General features: G+C 36.3%; 1 protein-coding gene across 5 annotated transcripts in view; it reads left to right on the forward strand.

Moving 5' to 3' along the window:
* The window catches only part of ARID2 (AT-rich interaction domain 2), a 106,735-nt gene that overhangs the window by 34,386 nt on the left and 50,602 nt on the right, over positions 1-21,747 (forward strand). The window lies entirely within an intron of this gene.

Here is a 21,747-nt window from a genome sequence, read left to right on the forward strand (position 1 = left end):
GTGTCTTCCCTTGCTTTGCTGCTTGGTGTTTTTTTTTTTGTTTGGTTGGAGTTTTTGGTGTTTACTAACCTGCTAGTGTTAAAGAACAAACAAAATTACAGAAAATTATCCCTCCTACTCTTGGTGTCACAGGATACAGATATGGAAATGTATATGGTTACATAAAACTACTTCTAAATATTTGGCTTAGTATTTTGAAATGCCATGAGTAATTAGCACATGAAACCAAAGAACTGTAAGAACTGAAGTAACACATGCTTGAAGAGTTTTCACTTTGCATAGCAAGTATTTTCTTACTACAAAACCTAGATTTTAAACAAAAAGTTACAAACCACTGCTTTACCAAATAGATATTACAGCAAGTTAACAAATCTTCCACCAGGGTGCAGTCTCTTCTAAGGATTTCTAACACCTTCAGCTAAGTATCTGCATTTTGCATGTAAAAAATATTTTCTGCAGCAGTTATTACAGGCAGACAATTAACTTTATTTTTCGATATGCACTTGGCTGTTCAATTGTATTTTCTCATCGTGTTTAACGCCTGAGACAAAATTAAATGGGATTAGTTTAATGATAATGTAGAATCATCAGATTCCGACTGAGGAAAAGATCTAGATCTGTCTCACTCTTTTTTATTCTCTAGAATGAAATATCTTCCCCCACCCTTTCTCATTCATTAAATAAATTCACTGTTGCCTTGCGTCAATAGCTGGACTCAGACAACAGTACTGTAAGAGTGAACTTTTTCCATTCAAGTTAATAGGGTGTTAACATCAAAGCTTAATTGTGGGTATTTAAATTCTTTTAATACATCTGAACGACTGGCCAAAATACAGCCGCCCAGCTGATGGATGATATTTAAGTAGTATTCTTTTAACTGTGAGTAGAGTTGCAAGTCATAGGATGAAACCTTATCCATTTGCCATGTCTGCAATAAAAATATTTTAAGCTGTTATGTTTGTCTTTGTTAGATATACATTAAGCAAATGTAACTTTTATTATTGTCATCCTAATTCTGTTTCCTAGGAGCTATAAATAGTTACGCTATGTAGTATTCAATGTAATAGAAAAATGCTCATAATTTGGCTTGCCTATAGAGATTGTTAGCAACAACTGCTGTAGCCAAAGGCCATTTGATCAACGGATTAGATATTTCATTATATATTTGTTGTATAGATATTTCTACTTTGACTTGTTAAGAGGACGATATAAATCATTTGTGCACATGCGTGCACGAGTCAGACTTACTATATCCCAGGCCAGTTTGGTTTTCTTTTGGGACAAACCAGTGTATTACCCTTGCTTTTAATGCTTTTATATTACACATTTCTGTGTTTTAAAAGCATCACATCTGCCATTTCAAATGTGCCATTCTTTTGGCTACTGGATATTACTGTTCACATAAAGAGGTGTTATAATTTCTAGTTTTGACTGCACAAGAGTATTTTCAGCACTTAAAATTGGATTCTGTGAAATAATGCTTGCACCCAGCGTTTCATGTCATATTTGGTAGTGCTTGAAAACTAGTAACAAACTTTCTGTGACTGACCAGGCTTTAGTGTAGGGACATTAGGGGTGATGAGGAATCAGAAGAATTTCCCAGGTAAATTATATTTCTTGCTTAGTTCAAAGATCCTTATTAGATATTTGAAAGTAAAATAACCCTCATTCTTATCTCAGGAAGAGTTGTGCAAAAAAGCTCAAGTAATCTAATGGGTTACCAGTGGTTAAAGAATGAGCTCCTGCTTTTTTCTGTCCATAGCTGTGAGCTCCCACAACTTTTTTGTTTTTTACTGGCTCTGGCATTTTTTTTTTAATTAAGCTCCCCCCAGAGATTTGATGAAGTTTATTAACATGAGAAAACCCTAATCCCAGAAGGAAAGAAAAGCCAAGGTATCTTGCCAGTTTTCAGTGAGTAGGGTTGACTTGGAGCATAGCTGGCATGTCAGAGCCTTTACAAAGTAGTATAGCAGTAGTAGGGTGGTATAGCACAGCTAGGAGTAAGGGTAAAAGATGGCAGTGGTCTGTTAGGTTGGATAGTCTGGGAAGTATAACCCACCCTGACATGAGCTGCTTTTCCAGGACAGCGTGACTTGATCTAACTTCTGGATCTTACAATCACATCCTCCTTTGTGCCCGCTTCAGTGCTCTTCTGACCCCCAATTCAGCTGCTTCAGTCACTATACTGTGAAGAAACCTCTCTGTATGCACATTCACATGTAATTGTGCTCGTGTATACATACCTACGCACTTTTTTAAAAAACATGCTTTCTGCCACCTTAGCGTGTTGAAAGCGCTTGGCACAGGGTCAGGCGAACAGCAGAGGGAGCAGTGATGCTTTGCCAGGGGAAAGTATCAACATAGCAGCTGCACTTAGATCTGCTTCCTTTGCTGTGAACCACATTCTCCAGCCTTAGTAAGTAAAAAAAAAAAAGTGATGGGGAAAAAAACCCTGTCATTTTTCGATACGGATTTCTGCACACAGAGTGTTTTTATTTATGCTTGAACTCCAAAGATGATCAAGACTGTTTTTTAACAGGCCTTCCATTGAACAGCTAATTAAGGAAATGTTTGCTTGTTGATTGTTTAATCAAATATATTGGTCATGTTTTTAATTAATTATTTTTTCGAGACTATGGTTGTGGGGTTTTTGTATTTTAGGAGTGTAGTAGATAACAAGCTTTATTAACTACTGATGTCTTAAATACTTTCTCATTAGGGAGAATAAATGGTTTTGCTGCATTTTGGGCTATGAAGAAATAATTGAACCACGGTAACACCATATTGAAGATAAAACAATCAGTTATTTTGTAAGGCTAGTTAGTAAGTTGAGGTACAGCTTAATTTTAGCTGTCTGCTAATTTGTGTGACAGCTATAAATTCCTAGCCTGTACTAGGGTTTTTGTTTTGTTTTTAGTTAATGAAGCGAAGCTATGTAAGGGTTGGATCTTAAAATAGCAAGACGTTAGAAAACCCGATTAAAGGTTTCCATGTCATTAAAGGAATGCCAAAGGTCTAAATCCTTTACTTGAATCCAAATAAAGTATTTTTAGAGGAGTTTAAAGATGAGATGTAACTAAATTGACTTTTATTCAAGTAATATTTTAATTTCTGCCATCTTTCAGTTGTGTGGGTGTTGGTTGTACTGTAATAAAACAGTTAAAGTGGTATGAGCCTTCTAAGGGCCCATGAAGTGAGGGTCAATTGGAATAAATACATGGTTATAAATGATTTTTTTAATAGCATCCATTCAGGGGATCTATTATTGTGGCTGTGCCAATTAAAAATAAAAACAAAATAGTTAAAACCAAAAACAACTCACCACCCCCCAGTGATAACAAAAGCCAGTGTAAGCATGTGTCACACTGAAGGTATTTGACAGTTATGAGATAAATCTAGATTGGATCCTCATCGTGCATTTATAAGCTGGTTGGCTCCTCTTCCTACTCCTCCCTCTTTTGCCAGTGCCATAGTCCACAGGGTGAATTGCTTTGTAGGTTGCTGATGCAACCCGTTGTATAGGTTTTGCAGACATGCTAAGGTGGAAAACCTAAGCTCCTACCCTGCCCCCCGCCCGAATTTGTTGATACTGAAGAGGCCTGTGCCAAATTAGCACATGCTTTGCATCCACATTTGTGTAGTTTAATTACTGTGTGGGCAGCCTGGCTGAGTGGATGGAGGTGCAGGAGTACGGGCATCCCTCCAGGGCTGTGGCATCTCCTGTTTGGAAAAACCTCTGGCTCGAGAAAGGAACTTTGCAAGAAACTACGGCTCTATCTATTATTTCCTGACTCCATAGGGTGAAACTGTAGTAGAAATTGTAGGTGAAGGAGCTGAGCCGGAGGAGGCGAGCTGGCTGCACTCTCTCTGCAGTTGGTATTTCTTGAATGAGTTTTGCGCTTGCTCAAATAATTTTAAAAGTTATACCACAAGGTCAGATAATGGATGTGTGGTGTAACACCTATAATCTGCATAAATGCAAACTGCGTTGCTTGCATGCCGTTTGTGAATGAGTGCTAGTAGGGCCTTTTCTGAGCAGATTTCAGAGGCTATCGGTTCTGGCAGACACGTGGTGATAGACGGAAATTGGCTGGCTGAAGCTACTGCTGTTATGAAGCTATTATGTTACGTTTGCCCCACTTTCCAAGCGGTGATGTCGGATGTGCATATGAAGAAGCTCTTGAGCCACCTAAGTATTTTCAGGTAAAATTGTCTCTGTTTCCTTGAATACGCTGCGCTGAGAGCAACAGTAATTCATGAGCTGATTCAGGAGTGCATCAGCTGCCTTCATTTAGGAACAGCCACATTTATCAAAAGGGAGGGGCAGGCGGCTGGGTGGTGACAGCTTCAATTGTCTGATTTTTATCTGCTGGTGAATGTCTGTCAGCACCTTATGTTAGTTTGCTCAGTCTAGAGCTAAAATTCAGGTCAGTATCTGACAAACGTACTTGGTGTGTGTTAAAGCACAATGTGCCTAACATTGTATCACAATTTGATGCCTGCTAAACGTCGCAGTTTACAACCCTAATTAAGAAAGGGCCAATCTAGTTGTAGGGGAGACAGGTCTGGAAGTGTTGGATTTCTAAGACAGGAAAGTTACAGGTATGGTACAGATACATCTTCCTATTTTTCCACTAATTTCTAAGGATACAGCTCTGGTAGTAAAAAGAAGTTTGACACTTTGGAGAAATGTGGATGATTTTGAAATGACATCTTCAATTTAACTTCATGGTAGGGGCTGTATTCTACGGCATGCTTGTAATTAAAACTTTTTACCAAATGTAAGTTGTTGCTTATCTTTTTGTTCTTGAAAAGGCTAATTAGCTAGCCATAGTCCCTTCTTACTAGATTAGCCACAGGCTATTAGTTACAGGCTTTTTTTTTGATCCTAGCCCAGTGTGAGGTCAAACGAATTTGAAGCTCTCTTGTAATCGCATTTGACTGTATATTACAATAGTATACTGTATTTTACATATTTCTGCATTGCTAGTGAAAAGTATATTTATTCTTTGTGCTCCCTTTTAACGTGTTTTTTCCCCTCACAAAATTAAGGCAGTTTCATTGATGTGTTTGTAAAATAGCAACTGAAATCTGCCTTTGTAATGTTCACTTTTTTCAAAAGGGATATCAGTATTTCATAATATTACATCATTTTGATGTATGCATGGCTAAAAATAAAACAACTGAAGTTTTAGGCTTCTTTATGTACCGTTTTGGACTACTCTTATGCCGTAGGCAGCAACAGTGCAGAGATGATGTAATCCCTGCTATAACAATGTTTTTTTGTTGCATCGTGGTATTACTGAAGTTGACTTTAATCACTTCCTTAAATCTCTTAAATCACTTCTTAAATCCCTTTTTTCTATTTTTTTCCCTCTTTTCAAATTCTTTTTGTGTCTTAATATAGCATGACAAAATACTTACATGTGAGATTATTTTGATAAAATGTAACTTGATACATGCACTTCTAAAGGTACTTTATTTCCTTTTTAAAAACAATCTCTTCCCTATAATGGCCACAGCATGTTGTTTTTAAGTCATCCATGTGTTGTAAAAACTCGCTGCCTAGAAATGTAGTTAGTTGCTTGCTTATCTTGCATAAGTTCGTTGTAATCCATCTGGTATGCCCCTGCTCCCAGGAGCTTAAAACTTTTAAAAATACTTAATAATACTTTCCATATCCTTTCCCAAAGGAAGCTACCCAGCATAAATGTTAAGATCATTTGGGGCATGAATTAGAGCTTCTAGTCCATTAAAAAAATGAAACAAAACAAAATCAACAACAAACCAGAACAAAACCCCCAAAACTACCAAACAAACTCAGTTGCATATTTCTTTGGTGGTGAAGACAGAGGGCACCTTGCACAAGTGGTGCTAAAACTGGATATGGGCTCTAGCCCATGTTCATATTGGTCAAGGTTAATGCAGCTTGTGTAAGACACGGATTTGAGACTAGTCAAGAAAAATTACTGTTAAACCAACTGTTTCTTAAAATTTAACTACAACTGTTTGCAATAGTAGTTTGGAATCGCAAGACGGCCTTTACTCTGAGGGCATAGACAGATGACTTCTTCGGAATCTGACATCAGCAGTCAAATCTGTCGTGGCTGATCCTTACGCTCACCAGCTGGCGGGTACTGCTAGCTCTGCAACCTGCTAAGCTGAGGAATCTTTTGTAAATACCTTGTTGATGGCAATACAACGTCAGCCAGTTTATTTCAACTGTTGGTGTTAGATAACTTCATAAAAGAGTAGTTAACAATTTAAAACTTCACTGCTCTCAGTTGTTTGCTGCTGACTTCTGCGGGACTCAGAATTGTTGTAGCAGAGGTGGATGAGTAGTTTTATTAGGATCACTTCCTGCTCTTCTGCAGGCAAAATAAGCCAAGTTAGTTTAAATGAGTGATTGAGCTAACCTGACTAATTTTGCCTGAAGCAGAATTGGATTTACTTGGCAGAGATATGGGTATGCTAATTTCCAGTAGAGGGTGATGGCTTCTGCAGTTGCCCCAATAGTTTCTGTACTGATTGTGTGCATGAATGTGGTATTTCTTTTTCCGGTGGGGAAGATACAGTATATCAGTACAGTTATTTGAGCAGCTAGGTAGTGCAATAACCACCCCCCCCCCTTTTTTTTTTTGAAGAGACTTAATGTTTTACGTTGGAAAATATTGAAAGACATTTCTTATTTACTAGAAAATTTACTAATTCTTATTCATTTTTACAGTCAAACTATATTTGGATGAAAATTGGAATTTCTGGTCTTTTTATTAAGTAAAAAGTATGTTAAAACTACTGGATACATTTAAAAAATCAGTTTTATCTAGACATGTTTTAGCTTAAAAATCAATTTGTTAAGTTAGGGAAGTTTGAAATGTAGTTGGTGAGTTATGAATTGTTCCTTGCATTTTCAAAGGCATTTAATGATACAAAGAGTGCTAAGTAACATCTTCCACTAGCACCTGAGTAGATTTCGGGAGTTGGGTGATGGACTTGCATTGAAATCAGTGGGAAGCAGATGCTTAAGTGTTTATGTGCTTGTGAAAACTTTACTTGGTGCCCATCTACTTGTTTGGGTCCTTACAAACCTTTGAAGATCTGAAAATCTGACTACATGTCTTAGGGCTGGTACATCTTTTATTTGCCTACCTTTTTTTTTTTTTTTTTGGTCTTCATAATTATAAAAGGGAAACGGAGTTTTCATTTTCTTTTAAATTCCTACTCTGTGCGTGTTTTGAATAAAGTAAATATACTTCATGCCAACAGGTAGGAAAGGTAAAACCAAAATTATTTTGACAGAAAGTGCAAAAAATGCCTGTGCAAAAAGTAAAATGTTAGCATTCCAATTATATTTCAGATGGATAATGTTGCTCTTAAAGCATTGTGTGATACTCTGACTTACGAATTTTGAATGAACTCAGAAACTGTTTTTTCTTAAAGTTCTCAATATAATTTAAAAATTAGCAACTTTTCATGAATTAAACTTCTTGATGCACTTCATTGATGCCCTCTACTATTATCTGTATCTTTTGAACAAGTAATAGTAAGCTTAACCTTTAATGAAGACAAATATAACTTGTAACTAAGCTTTAGATTGATTTATTTTTAGAAAAAAATAGCTTAAAAAATCTCATTTAAATTTAGTTGGAGAAATGGGTTTTGAGGTTGTTGTTAAGTAGGATCTCTTGGTTTATTTATTTATTTTACTATTAAATTTGCAGGCTGAGTTTAGAAAAGAGTTTCGTGCATTTCAAGACTCATACTATACAATCTTCTGAATTTATTGATGAATGTGTTTCATGTAGTAGGGGAGACCCTTATGTTTGCAAGCGCATTCATGATGAACAATAAGTGCTTGCATTTAAAAAATAATATAACTGCTTGCTGTACCCTGATGCTGTGTAGATTAAACTTGAAAGTACATTATTGAGAAGTAATTTGAAATTCTGCTTCTTGCATTAATATTATTTAAAAAAAAACCAACAACCCACAACACAAAACCAAACAATCGAGGAAATAGAGAATTCCCTCCTCCTTCCTAGTGGATTGGTTTAATTGTATCCTGATTCTTAAACAATACTCCTTATTTGTGTAAAATAGGATAATTTTTTTTTTCCAGTTAAAGGGAAATGTGTTGGTATGGTTACTGCCATAGGAACCAAGCACAACATGACAACTAATGCTACCATAGTAGAATGTAAAATGTGAAGACTGTAAGTAATGTGATCCTTATGACAGGGAGGCCATCCATGGTTTTAAAGTACTTTTCCTACTCTTAAATAACTATAGAAGTTGACATAGTTTAATGGAAGTGGTGGGCTAACACCAGTTTGCTGAAGAGAAGACTCACAACTTTCATTAATTTTATCAGTGCTATTGTTGATCCTATTTACATGTTATACAGAGCTGTTTTTATTTTGAGAGCTGCATCTCTTTGATTCTGTTTTAGTTACAGGGAGTACTTTTATTGTGGTTTTATTAATGTTTCTAAAAATAAAAATCTATAAAGTGGTTTATTCAAGAACATTTTTCAGCTTCAAGTACACCTCATCTATTACTAAATAGATTACTAACCTAAGTTTCAAAACTGTGTCATTTTAGAGCTTAGTAATTTTTATATTGTGCTCATTTCCTTGCCACTTCTACTCTCCCTCGAAAAGATGATTGTGTGCTTGAAAGCAGGCAAAGAATATTAGTGTATTGAAATAATTGCAGTATTATTTTATCATGAAACAGTATAAATAGGGAGCTGAGAACCCATTGTTATCTAAGATCGAGTATGGTGGTGTTTAACTTGTGGTTTCCTTCTTTGGAACTTGCAGAAGATGTCAAAGGGAAGAAAACCTGTTGTTAATAGGCAATTAATGTGTTCAGTCCTTACTTCCACTAGAAATTTTGTAGTCAAAGATGTTGAGAACACTTGAGTTCCTATATTGTGCCATTTCTTAATTTATAAAATGTCTGAATGCACCTCAGCATGTGTTAGATATTTTAGATACTTAAAATATAAATTACATGTTTTTTCTTCCTTCACATAATCTGAAATAAAAGCAGAGAATTATATTATGACAATAAATCACTATAAAAAGAGCCATTCTTTTGTGTGTGAATATTTTGTCAAATCTTGATCTTAGTTATCTTGAAGCATTTTTTGTCTAAATGGAAAGCTAAAATACCTGTATTGATTTAATCACAATTCTGTGCATTTTCACTTTGAAGCATTGTGTTCTTAATACGCACAGACACTGTTGTTAACCCTTGGAACAGTGGGGAAACAAAAGGAAATCAGGTTCTTCAGAATTTGATTTTTATTAGAGGAGTTAAAAATGTAACTCAGATTCTATATTCCTGAGTCTTAAAACAAGCAGAACTAGAAAGTTTTTTCACTCGTAACTTTTCTGAATTTTAGGGGCTAGAAGTGAGCAAGACCTGAGCTGGTTTCACTGTAGCTGTTCATATGGTTCTGAAAATGACAAGAATAGTGGCAATGCCACACTGCAGCTGCTTTGAAATATCTATTGCTGTAGGCTCTTCTATAGAAGCTCTTTTTCAAAGAGAGAAAAAGAAATGAAAAATGGCATTGATTAACGGGAATTAATTGTTACTTAATAGAAGGGAATATGTAAAAAGAGAACCCAATGCTCAAGAGATTCTTAGAAGAGGAATAAAGGAGACAGGAAGAAAAGCACTTTTTGCCCCCTTAATTTCTTTTGTTGCTGGACAGGTTTTAAGCTTCTCATATGTAGTAGTCAAAGACTTTAAAAGGTTGAATCCTTAAGAGACATCTTAGTAAGTTTTCATGAAAAGAATCCCAGAGGACTTCCATTTTTATTTAGGTTAAGTTCTAGTAGTAGTGCCATCATCACAGTAAGGTCTGATCACCTTAAGGTAGTTCTTAAAGCAAAGTGTTATATATGGTTTGTTCCTTCTATCGTGATCTTTCCAGAGGGTTGGATATTATTGCTGGATTAAGCTTTTTATGCTACTTAAGGATTTACTTTTTTCCCCAGCTGTTGCAAAGCATGATGTTACACATGAGCAGAAAATACTGAAGATTGTTCGAAATTTATTTCTGAGAAAGTTTGCTGTTCTGTAGAAATGAGCTCTGCCTCTTGGTAGAAGGTTTTACTGGCCTGGAGAAGGATCTTCAAACATGTCCAGAGCTTAGGTGACACCGAGGTAGCCTGGTTTCAGAATACTGAATACTTAAAGAAAAGGACCAGCACCATATGCTGGTCTTAGCTGGAAACTTATGCAAAGTGTCTGTTTTCTGTGTAAGTACACTATCGTGAACCTATAGCTAGGTTTTCTAAAAACCTGGTGGTCTTGACCAGATACTGTGCATTGTAATAGACAAGTGGAAGGGTGAAGGAAGCATAAGTAACAAATCCAGTCATTATATGCTGGAATAATACAGAATCATAGAATCATAGAATGTTTTGAGTTTAAAGATCATCTAGTTCACCCTCCTGCCATGGGCAGGGACCTCTTTCACTAGATGAAGTGGCTCAAAACCCCGTCCAACCTGGTGGTAGCATTTAGTACTATTCAAAATTCATGTACAGTGTAGAAGGCGGCTCTGAGGGGGAAAAAGGATAGCATTTAGATTATTAACTAGAAAAATGTTTGTTTACTTTCTTATGTATTGCTTCATACAGATAGGATGTGAATTTGTTGCTTTCCATAATTAACTTTTTTCAGTCTTAGAAGTACCTACTCTCTGCCTCTTAAAAAGCTACACAGTATGTTAATTGCAGAACACTCTTCTTCCCACCAATCATTTCCATTCAAAATAATAGCAATACAATAAGCCTTACTGGGTTTATGCAGGATTTGAAAAGGCTGGTCAATCCACAGTAGAGGATCAGGTTTTATCTCCTCTAAACCCTAGACCACCAGCAGGGACTCAATATCCTCCAAACCTTTTCTAATACTTAATATCTGAATACTATTAATACTGTTTTCTATTTTTTAGCCTTCCTATAAAAGAATACAATTTCTCTTCCAGTATGCTCAACACATTTTTAGTATCTGTTTACTCAGTTTTAAATAAGCTTAGAGTTTGAGTGATTTTACTACAGATTTCACAACAGCATTCTCATTGAGTCATTTGTTAGATAAAAGTAGGGTTATTGGTTTCTTTTTTTTTTTAACTTCTAATATAAAAAAAATCTCTTCTTTCTGCCTTTAAAGCAATTTGTAATGATTATCTTCAATGCCTGAGACGGGTATTTCCCAACAGGAAATCTGATCTTTGGGCTTTATCTATATTCATCGTGCCCGTTTGTTCTCTTTCTTTTATTTTTGTGTATGTTCTAATGGCTTTACATTACAGTTATACAAGGCAAAAAGAAAATGCTTATAAATTCTTCATGATTATTATGTCGCTGGTAATTTTAAAATCTTCTCCGAAGAAGCGACACTTCATCTCTCGTTCAACTTTTCCCATGCTGTATCAGAATTAGTGTTAAGCCAGAGGCCATCTGTGGAGTATTCAGTGTTTCTCTGACTATACCTATATTAGTGAATTAAGTGTGCCTGAGGCTAACTGACACAAAATGGCTCATGTCCCTACTCTTAGCCCCAAAACAGGGTAGCTATATCCAAATTTACTTCTGGGAATGGTCCCCTGACCAAGGGTAGCTTCTGAACAGTGCCTTTAAATTGCTCGAAAAGAATGCTAATTGGCCTGGACAGAAATTGTTTCAGGCCCTTTTCTAACAATTTAGTTGTACAGGCAATTCATTTCCATGCATGGGAATGCTCACAGCACTGTTAATTTTACTAGTATAGATGTGTAGCCTTTACAACTTTAGACAGCGAAATCGATATGTTACCTCTTTATCATCATCTCTAAATTTGTACTTAACTGTGTTCTCAGAATACACTGGGATACTTTTAAGTCCTATAACTGCATATTGTTACGTGATCAAAAGATGTAAAATTAGTCATTATTATTTTAGTTTCAGTCTGGATATGTTTGTGTTTATTTAAAACATACAGATATTTTTAAGTTGAATGTTTTTATGAAGGCCAAATTGCATTCCTTCTTAAAAACTAATTTCTGGTAAGATCTTGAGATAAAGAAGGGACTCGCTCCCAAGGCAACTTTTTCCTTTCTACGTAGAACTTAAAGAATTTATGTTTCTATTGTGCAGAATCCCAGCAGGATCCTCTTAAACAGATTTTTTTTTTTTTTTTAATTCCATTCTCACTTTTTTCATGAATATTTGATCCATCTGGTAAAGTGTTCAAGAATTAATTAATTTTCATGGTTTTGTTTGATTTACCACATAAACAGGGACATGTAAACTAGTACATTTGCTTTGATTATGTGGTCAAAGTGTGGAATACAAATTAGCAGAGAAATTGTAAATAAATTTAATTGCAGGAAAAGGCTAATTCATAAAATGAAGGCAGAAAAGCGCAACTGTTAAAATTGCTGATTCTGTGCAGAATCTAACGATGAAATTGCAGACAGTTGCATGAGGTCAAAAAGTGGGGTAGCAATGTATTTTTAATAAAGACTTATAGATTCAGTAAATTTAAGAAACAGCCTTTAAGCGTTAGAAATCAGTAAGTTATATTTTCTATTCTGTGTTAGAAATCAATAAATTATATTTTCTATTTTGTGTTTTACGCTTTTATTTAGTAACTGCTGAACAAGGCTGGAAGAAGTATTTTATGGAAATGTTTACTGTGGTGGCTGGAGCAATTGCTGAAATCTAGAAAACCTATTTCTAGACTGCTGTTTTCATGAGATTTGAATCTACAATTACTATTCTCTTGTATAGTACCCTTCTAATTGCCAGGCTTCCTATGGCAACCTTATTGGCCCTTCTTGTCAAAGTAGTGCCAGAATGTAGCAAAGAATGTGGATTAATAATAGGCCAGGGAGAAAGAACCATTTTCCAATAATTAAGATAGTACTTTGCCTGTGTAAAGTCTGGACTTTGAAGCCTCATTCTAGAAACTGCTGATGTGTTTTGCGTTAAGAGTGTTTGAATAACATGCATAAGCAACATTTCTGTTGGCATAGTTATAATGAAATATGCAAATATGAGGTATTATAAATTTTTTAGTGTTTTAAGTCCCGAGAGTATTTTTGTCTCTTCACTGCAGTTCTGAAAATTCCTAAATTTCAGAAACGTGCAAGATAAGTATTTGCAGTTGAAAAGAAGTGCACAAGTCTTGCGGATGAGGCAGATTCCAGTTTAGCAAAGTGTTTAGAGTAAATGTATAATTGCAATTGTAAGTGTGCGATGTGAGACCATTCACATATTGTGATATTTTTCTAGATTACGCCTTTATAGGAGAAATTTATTCTGCATGGCCAAGACAATGTGAGTGACTATTACCTTCTACAATATTGTAGATATCTGTAGATATCTATAATGGTTTGAGAGAAACTCAAAGAACTGGAAATTCTTGGTAGGATAAGTTCTTTTCAGGACTTTATTGCTGCGTACATAACTTTTGTGTAATGGCTAGCAAGCAGAAAATTAAAGAATTTACTTCTCGCATACAAAAAACCCCATTAAAGTTTTTCTAAAAACATTAATGAAGTCCTTGAAAGTGCACAAGGGAATGGTTCTTAGTTTTGTTGTGCAAATACCAACCCTCTCTATTTACATATTTGTAAGGGAACTGTGAACTAAAGACAACAGGGAATCACCTCCTTAGTTGTAGGTACTGCAAGGCCAGTTTGCATCCTGAATTTGGGGAAAAAGCTAAGACTGAATTGCCATAGAAATTTTCTCTTTAGTGAGAACAACTCTTCAGTCAATGCACCGACAGAATGTTGTACTGCTGTAGTAAGCGTTGTTTCTTTCTCCACTTTCTTCTGAGTTACTGGGGGAGGGGGAAGAATAGCAAAAATCTTTCTCTAATTTAAATTTCATGATAGTTAAATAATAAACACGAGTAGTGGGAAAATGAATCTATACCTGTTTATAATGCATATACTTTTCTTCATATAGTTAATTAAATACTTGTATGTTGCTTAGATACCTTTATAGAGTCAGTAGGTCTTCCAACCAATTTAACAACTACTTGTGTTCACAGTTCTGAAAGTTACACAACTTTGTACACAATGTACATTAAATGTGTACACATGTATTTGCATTAAAATGTCTTTATGTATCTAGTTGCTTCTCTCAAGAAATACTTCTGGATCACTTGGTTGTTTGATCTGTGGTGGTCAAAGCCCATAGTGTGTTTAGTGTACTTTTGCTTGTTTCTAATCTTGTGAGGGACTATTAGATTTTTAGCTTTAATATTTGGCAAAATATGAGGCACTATTTTTAATGGAAGTCCCCAGCTTTAAAACATGCTCTGAGTTATCACACTGTGGACGAATGATAACTTTGTGTTCTGAATTTTTTTTAAATAAATACATATTCTTTTATGTATATATTTATACATATATTTTAAAAAATCTTTCCTCTTTAAAAACACTTGTTAGATAAATATGTCTGTTGCTGTCAAAACACCACCCAGTCCTAGGATATGTTTGTGAAAGAATGCATGTTTACAAGTGATTTTTATTGTAGTATTTACTTTGACACTTGACTTAGTGACCTAAATAGTGCTCACTGAACACAAGTTTTTACGTTCTGTGCAGACTCTGTATTACAAGACATGCTGTGTATAACTAATGCTATGTAGGAAGCTGTATTTAGTTGAAAGTATTATTATTACTGTATCACAATACATCTTAGAGTGTAGAGACATTCACTTGTATTGCTACCAGCTCTGCAGTGGGTACAGGAATACTGAAAGCTGTTGGAGAGACTTTCATAATGCGGTGGCATTTGGAATTTCAGTGGCTGCCTGAAACGAGATGGCTGGTGTGGGTGATAGTACGTTACTGTGACTTGCTTTGGGCAAGCCACACAGTGCTTAGTTATAATTTCCTGCACATGCCTACAGTGATTCCTAACGTGGTATCATTTGTATTAGTGCATCTCTGCCATTCAGATACTCTTGTGTTCAGACACTGTGGGGAAATCTAGGTGGTACTGTAGATTGTTTCTCAAAATAGAGAAACTTTGGGGTTTTTCTAGAATTTGTGAGCATGTTATGGAGATAGCAAAACATCTTGAGGATTCTGATGTTTTGTTTGAAGAGCTAAACTCAGACTGCTGTGATACTTGACAGACTTGATGAGCTGTCATCCTAGATGGCAACAGAATTACTATAATATTAGTAAGATGAATACATCTGGGAATTGCCTTTGTTGAAATGTTAATTCCCAGTTACAGACTGGAGAATTAATACTATTAGTAATGGCACAGCTCAGATATTCCTGGATGTGAAGCCCATCAGATCTAATGAAACAGCTGCTGAAGCAGGAAGAGGTGATGCTGGTTTTGAATTGTTTTTGGCAAGCAGTGAGAATGCAGTAGAAGAGTTAGTCCTGGAAAATAACTGTGGACCGCAGCTGTGGATCACAAGTGGATTCAGTTTAAATTAAGTTTAAAATAAATGAAAACAAGCCTGTAAGTGAAGGATCTTAATTTCAAAAGAACAGGTGTTAATACATTTTGGTGTTAGTTACAGCATAGTAGACCAGAATTTAGTTGCTTAACTGTCAAGACTTTGTTAGCTGGGCCCACTGTTTTTGCTGTGTGGAGACTTTCCCATGCAGTCCTTCTGCCAGATTTGGCCGCAGGATTTAAGAAGAGTTAGAGGAAAGTTAAAGGAATGTAGAAGTAGAAGGAGACCTAAATTTGCTTTCAGCTACTGTTTTGGCTAACAAATCTTCATGATAAATGAAACTTTTGCCTTTTATTTTAGGACCTCTTTCTCCCTCTTCCCTCTTTCTTTAACAGCACAGAGTTCCTCTTAGAAGCTGTTGGAATTCCTGGTAGTGCAGTTTTTTCAGACTTGTGGTGTTGTCCCCCAGCCACCCCAGTCTTTTGAAGTTGCACTCCAGCATACACACTTTAGTTGGCTAGCATATGTCTTCTATTATTTTCCTTCTGAAATGGAGCATTATTAATATGAAAGCATAAAATAGTATTTTAATTTCTTTCCTCTTGGTGTTCCCATAGATATTAAGAATGTATTTTCAGTGACTCTAGAATGAATTTTTTTTTCCACTTAGAAGCATTGCATCTTTTTCTTGTTGTTATAAGGTCTAGCAAAGTGAAACTTCCAGGATTGCTGATGCTATTGAATTTTACACTACTTTTTCTAACAATAAATAATATTTCTTGCCTTAACAAAGATTCAGAACTTCACGAAGGCATGTATTTGTTTTTCATCTGTTTGCAAAGGCTTCTTGGTAGGTTAAGAATTTTTTAACCAAATTTCAAGCAAACCACAAATTGGACCATGTATCATGTAGTCTCACGTAACCTGTGTTACGAAATGTTGTTAACACATTTAACTTACAGTAAATGTATGCAATTGTAGTTTATATGTGGATCTATATAAAGGTCTCGGACTAAATTTAATCTGCACAGGGCCTTCCAGGTTTGCTCACAATTTGCCTAATGCGTGACAGAATGATGTCAGAGTGGAGGCTGGAGTTGTGGAGTCCCTGGTATGGTGTGTATGGTCAGATAGGGCTGCATGGGAACTGACTCTGGAACAGGCCAGCTCAGGCTGGAGGACAGTATTCTGCAGCCACATAATGGAGCACCAGGCCAGATGTTTGAAAAACACAGCTGTTGGGGTTTCCTACTCATCTGGCAAGCTGGCCAAGTATAGCATTAAGAGTCTTGATTTGTCAGCCTGTCTTATTAGGTGGTCATAATAAGCCAGAACTCAAACAAATACTGCTGAGAATCACATATGGAGTGTTTCAATGGGTGCATTATGTGAGATACTCAGTTTCTGAGTTAGGCAATGTGAAGATGGAAAACACACAAACATTGTTTTGAAGGATTCAGCTGCAAGCATCAGTTCTGACAATAATTGGATGTAACTGTTGATGTGGAATTCATGGTGCCCTCGAGGCCAAGGAAGAAAGCCCTGAGGAGATTGCTGATGACACTGATAAAACACTCAGATACGAAATCAAGTTTGAGGCAGCTTGTTGGTGTACGCTAGAAGTTTTAGCAGACCCTTGAAGTGGGTTGTTGAGTTTGGCATTACCAGGAACTAGTTAGTTAACTCTTGGGACAGGTGTTTTGTAAGCGAACATCTATGAGATGAGTAAATGAGTTAGACATTACTTGGGGCAGCTGCAGCAGCAGCTTTGTTAAGTTCAAAACAGGAGTTTCATTCCAGAGTGTGGCACCAGTCTCCACTGTGTGCACTAGCAGCAGGAGAGTTGAGCATAAGCGCTTTGGTCTGCTGAGAAACAGCCTTCTCTGTGATTAAAATACTGCCTGCTATTAGGATTCATAAATGGATCAGATTTTCAAGTAACTGTAGCAGGCGTAGATTCGTGGTATTGGACTATAACGGATTGTCTGATAAAGATGTTCTCTTTTTAAAAAGGATGCAGCTTTTGGTTGGCACCACAAGTTCATGAGTTGTCCCTGGTAAAGAAGTCAGATGTACAACTGGGTAAACCACGCAAGTGAGTGCAAGTACCAGTGTGCTGCATGTTTTAGGGAGGAATGTTATTGGAAGCTTGAGAGGTATTTGGTTTTTTAAGTTCAAAATCTTACGATAATAGGTAGCTTGAAAATTTTTTCCCGCTGTTGCCTCCAATGTTTTTAGTTATTTTTATTGTTTTACCCAAGCATGGACCCCTGTTCTGAAAATTTTCTAGTTGGCATAGCGTTGCCACCATGGAATTCCTTAGCCCTTCAGATCAGGACAAGAGTCATTAGGGGCAAAGAGAAACAGTATGCAATGATTCACAGTTAGGGTGACACAAACTGGAATGTAGAGTAGTGTGAAATCCTTATTGCAGTAAGGATTTTGTCTCATGATTATCTAGGATGTTGTTGTTGACAGGATTGAAAATGGAGAAAGGGGGATGCAAGAGATTGAGCAGGAAGAGCGTGTCTGTCTTGCTTCATAATGGAAGGTGTTCAAGCTAATGGAATTCATGCAAGTTCATGTTGTCAATCCCCTGCTAATAATGCTGCCAAAAACACAGTTCCAAGAAAGATCAGGTGGAGAGCTCTGGTAGGAATGGTACCTGCTTGTCCTTCAGCTGAATACAAAGATAAGGAATTGGTAGTTGGACTGTGATAGTTGATGCTGTCTTTACTGTTTTGCCAGGCACTGGCTTAATATATATTTGGCAAATTTACCGTGTCCTGGTGTAGGGAGCCAAAATAGCCAAATAAGCCAGATGTTTTATACCAATACGTAAAATAAGTTGACAAATACTAAGGGAGTATGTGGTATACTCTAAATTTTCAATTGGAGACCATCGTAATCTAAAAGTCTAGATGCTTTTTTATTCAAATTTTCCACTTTTGTGAGAAGCAGATTTAAAAGGTACTAGAAATGTCCCCCAAACCCTAGCTTGAGAGCTTGCGGTATACTGTAAGCCCATTCAGGGCTACCATTGATAGTAAATTCTGCATGCTACTAGCTGTACCTTGTGTAGGCTTCCTGTTAGTAGTATTTTTTCCCCAAATATCTGAAAACAAACCTGAAACTAACTTGACTGAATAAAAACCTGTGTTGTTATTTAAGTATTTTTAATGGACAAAAATATTAGCCATCTTCATATTTTCTCATGGACTTGAATGAAACAAAACGACTTATGGAAGTTCTGACACAGGAACAGAATGTGTAATATGTGATATGTGAATCTGATTTTCAAAGGGATATTATCTTTTGATTTCCAACTCAAGGGATCCTTAAAGGAATGACGTTTTCAGAAAGCATTGAAATCACTTGCCCTTCAAAAAGTAGCCAGCCTTCACATGTCTCTGGCTGCCCATATATTTTCCGATATTTCAGCACTTTGCGTATCCTGTAGTTCTAGCTGTTCACCAGATATGTGTGTGTGTGTTTTGTTGTTTTTGGGGGGGTCTTGTTGTTGGTGGTAGTTTTGGTTGGGTTTTTTTGGGGGAGGGGGGGAGGCTGTTGGGGAGGGGGGTTGTGGTTTTTTGTTTGTTTGTTTTGTTTTAAGTTAAGCCTCTCAGAAATAGAGGCGTGATCCAAGCTGAAGGGAGGGAGTGGCTGTAAATTGCCACAGGGTTTCATGGCATTTCAATTTCTTGAATATTTTGGATCATGTGTGCACTGGGCTAACACCAGTTCAGGATGCCATGCTAACAGTGTGGAGCACCTTTCAATATATGTACAGAAGGCAGTTTTCCTCATTACTCAATTCTCACCAAGGCTTCAACATAGTACTTAGGTATTTTCATTAGATGTCGTTGAAACTTTTATATCCCATATACATTGCTTGTTTCATTAGTAGTTCCATTCTGATCCTTCATTTAGTTAGTTGCTTTAGTTCTTTTTCATACATATTAGCTGCATCTTTCTCTTTCAGGGCCTAATCATTCCATTGGCATTGAAATTAAGAGAGAAGATTGGAAGATTGAGACCTGTATTGTTGATGTATACTGCCTGTGACTTTGCTAAATTAAGGAAGCATTCTGAATTCCTAAAAACCTTTTTCTGTGATCAAAGTATGCGTTTCTAGTCTATAGCTACAGATCTGAGTTGTTTTGAAACATGAGATTAGTCTTTTGTAACTATCTATCTATAATTTACGAGCTTTTGCACAACTGTTTTTCAGTAATAGAAAAGCTCCATTTATTATTCTTAAATTTCTTGTATCTTTAGAGCAAGACCGGTCTTTATGATAACTATTCTGCTGTTTGCATAGTAGGTGTATGCCAGACTGGTAAGATTAGAATTTAAGACTAGTAAAGCTCACTTACAAGCTAATTTACAAAGCTCCTTCTCTATACTAAAATTCCACGTCATGCTTTCTCTCTGCAGGAAACAAAAGGAGGGTTTGGAGGATTGAGGTCTGTACAGCTGTCTATAAACAGTCGGTACTTATGTAGCATAAAGGAATCATACTAAAGCAGTCTATTAAGGTCTGGTTATTATGGCTGAAATTCAGTAATACAGTGCTATTAAACTCGATGAATTCAGAAATAGTGAAATGTCCTCCCTGTAAACTAGCAGTATCTTAAAAGGAATTAGCGTATGTGTTAGAGGTGGGGAAGGTCTTTCTATTTGTCATGGTGCTTTTTTTTTTTTTTAGCCTTTGTAACTGATGCTTTGGAGTTATTGGGGGCTTTTAAAATTTATTTTGTTGTTTGTGGGTTTTTTTTTCCCTCGGGAAACTTGATTAGTTTGGGGTGAGATAGGAAAGAGGGATGTTCTTTGAAGAGGTGGAACTTCAGTAAATTGAGTAACAACAAAAAAAGCTGATAATTTAAGAAAGTGAAGCTGATACTTGCTTTGGCATAGGGAAAACTTAGATCACCACTTCAGGTTGATTTGAGTCCTGGTTTCCTATGAAATATTTAATAAGACATTTGTGAGAACTTTGTGAGAGTTGTCAACACTGAAAAAACTGCGACCATTTTAGTTTGCAAAGGTCTTTTAATTTATACGTAAAATTTTTCTAACCCCCCCAAAAATTTCTTAGTCAAACTGAGTGGGAAACAATGTCATTGTTTGGTTTTGGAGAGGGAAGACGGAAACTAGATTTTGAAATTTCAGAGTTTCTCTGTTTGGCAGAACTGTTTTAACACATTTTAATAAAGTAGGTATTAACAGAGGAGCACATCTAGGATATTGATATTGTTCAGCTCTGCTGGGATGTGGCTTTAATAAAAAGCATAAGGTTCAGTATTTGTATTTTAAAGTATGGAACAACATGGGCTATTTTATGATATATAAAGCGCTTTTTTTTTCTTTTTTTAAATGCTTAAATAGCTATCCATTCTTGGTAGAATGAACAGGTCCAGAAAGAGATTTGCAAACTGTATTTTGAGTACTGTATGTGTTTTTGTATAGAGATTTTTACTTCATCTTATTAAATATTCTTATGAAATCTTATATTCAGTAACGAAAGTGTTTTATGCTAAGCTTAAGCTTTGACTCAGACCAACAAATATGAGGAAATTAGATCTAACCACTGCACTTCTGAAGTCCCATTAGACAAGCTAAGACAGCGTAACTTCTGCCAGTGTAGAAGTGGCACATGCGCATCATCTTCTTGCCATCCTCAGCTGTATACACCTGCTGTTTCCCCTGCATCATCTCTAGTATTCATCTGACCCCTATTCAGTTTGAAAAATCAGTGGAAAGCCAACCTAGAATCCTCTTCATCTGCTAAATGAGCTCTCTGAAGGGTGAGAGACTGGATGGTTAGGAGGGAAGGTAAAGCTGTCTCTGAGCTACTCCTTTAGGCCTTGATCATAAACACACATTTATGTAGGCTCTGTTCAAATTGATTGGACTTACTCATAGATTTGATTAATCTGATTGTGAAGGCAGTGAAACTTTGTGAAGGCAGTATCTTTTCCTCAGCGTGTCTTTTCCTCAATTTCAACAGCTTTTGATGATCTCGTAGGAGGTATGTTTGTGCATATGTAGGAAAGATAAGTTCTAGATTTTTAGGTTTCCTTTTCACTTGGTATCAGAAGTTAGACTAGTTTTCTGAAATCATCTTTTCAACGTTGGTCACCTCAATTACAGTACAAACTCATTTATTCAAGCCACAATGACAGTGATGATGACAGACTGAGTGATTTACTGAACTGTTTGAAAGGCAATGAACAAATGCTGGTAGCAGACGGAAGTGTAGACTTTCGCAGTGAGCAGAACTTAACTGAGAGTATTCTGATTGTTCCC

The sequence above is a fragment of the Calonectris borealis genome, chromosome 1 (genome assembly GCF_964195595.1).
Source record: "Calonectris borealis chromosome 1, bCalBor7.hap1.2, whole genome shotgun sequence".
Classification (NCBI taxonomy): Eukaryota; Metazoa; Chordata; class Aves; order Procellariiformes; family Procellariidae; genus Calonectris; species Calonectris borealis.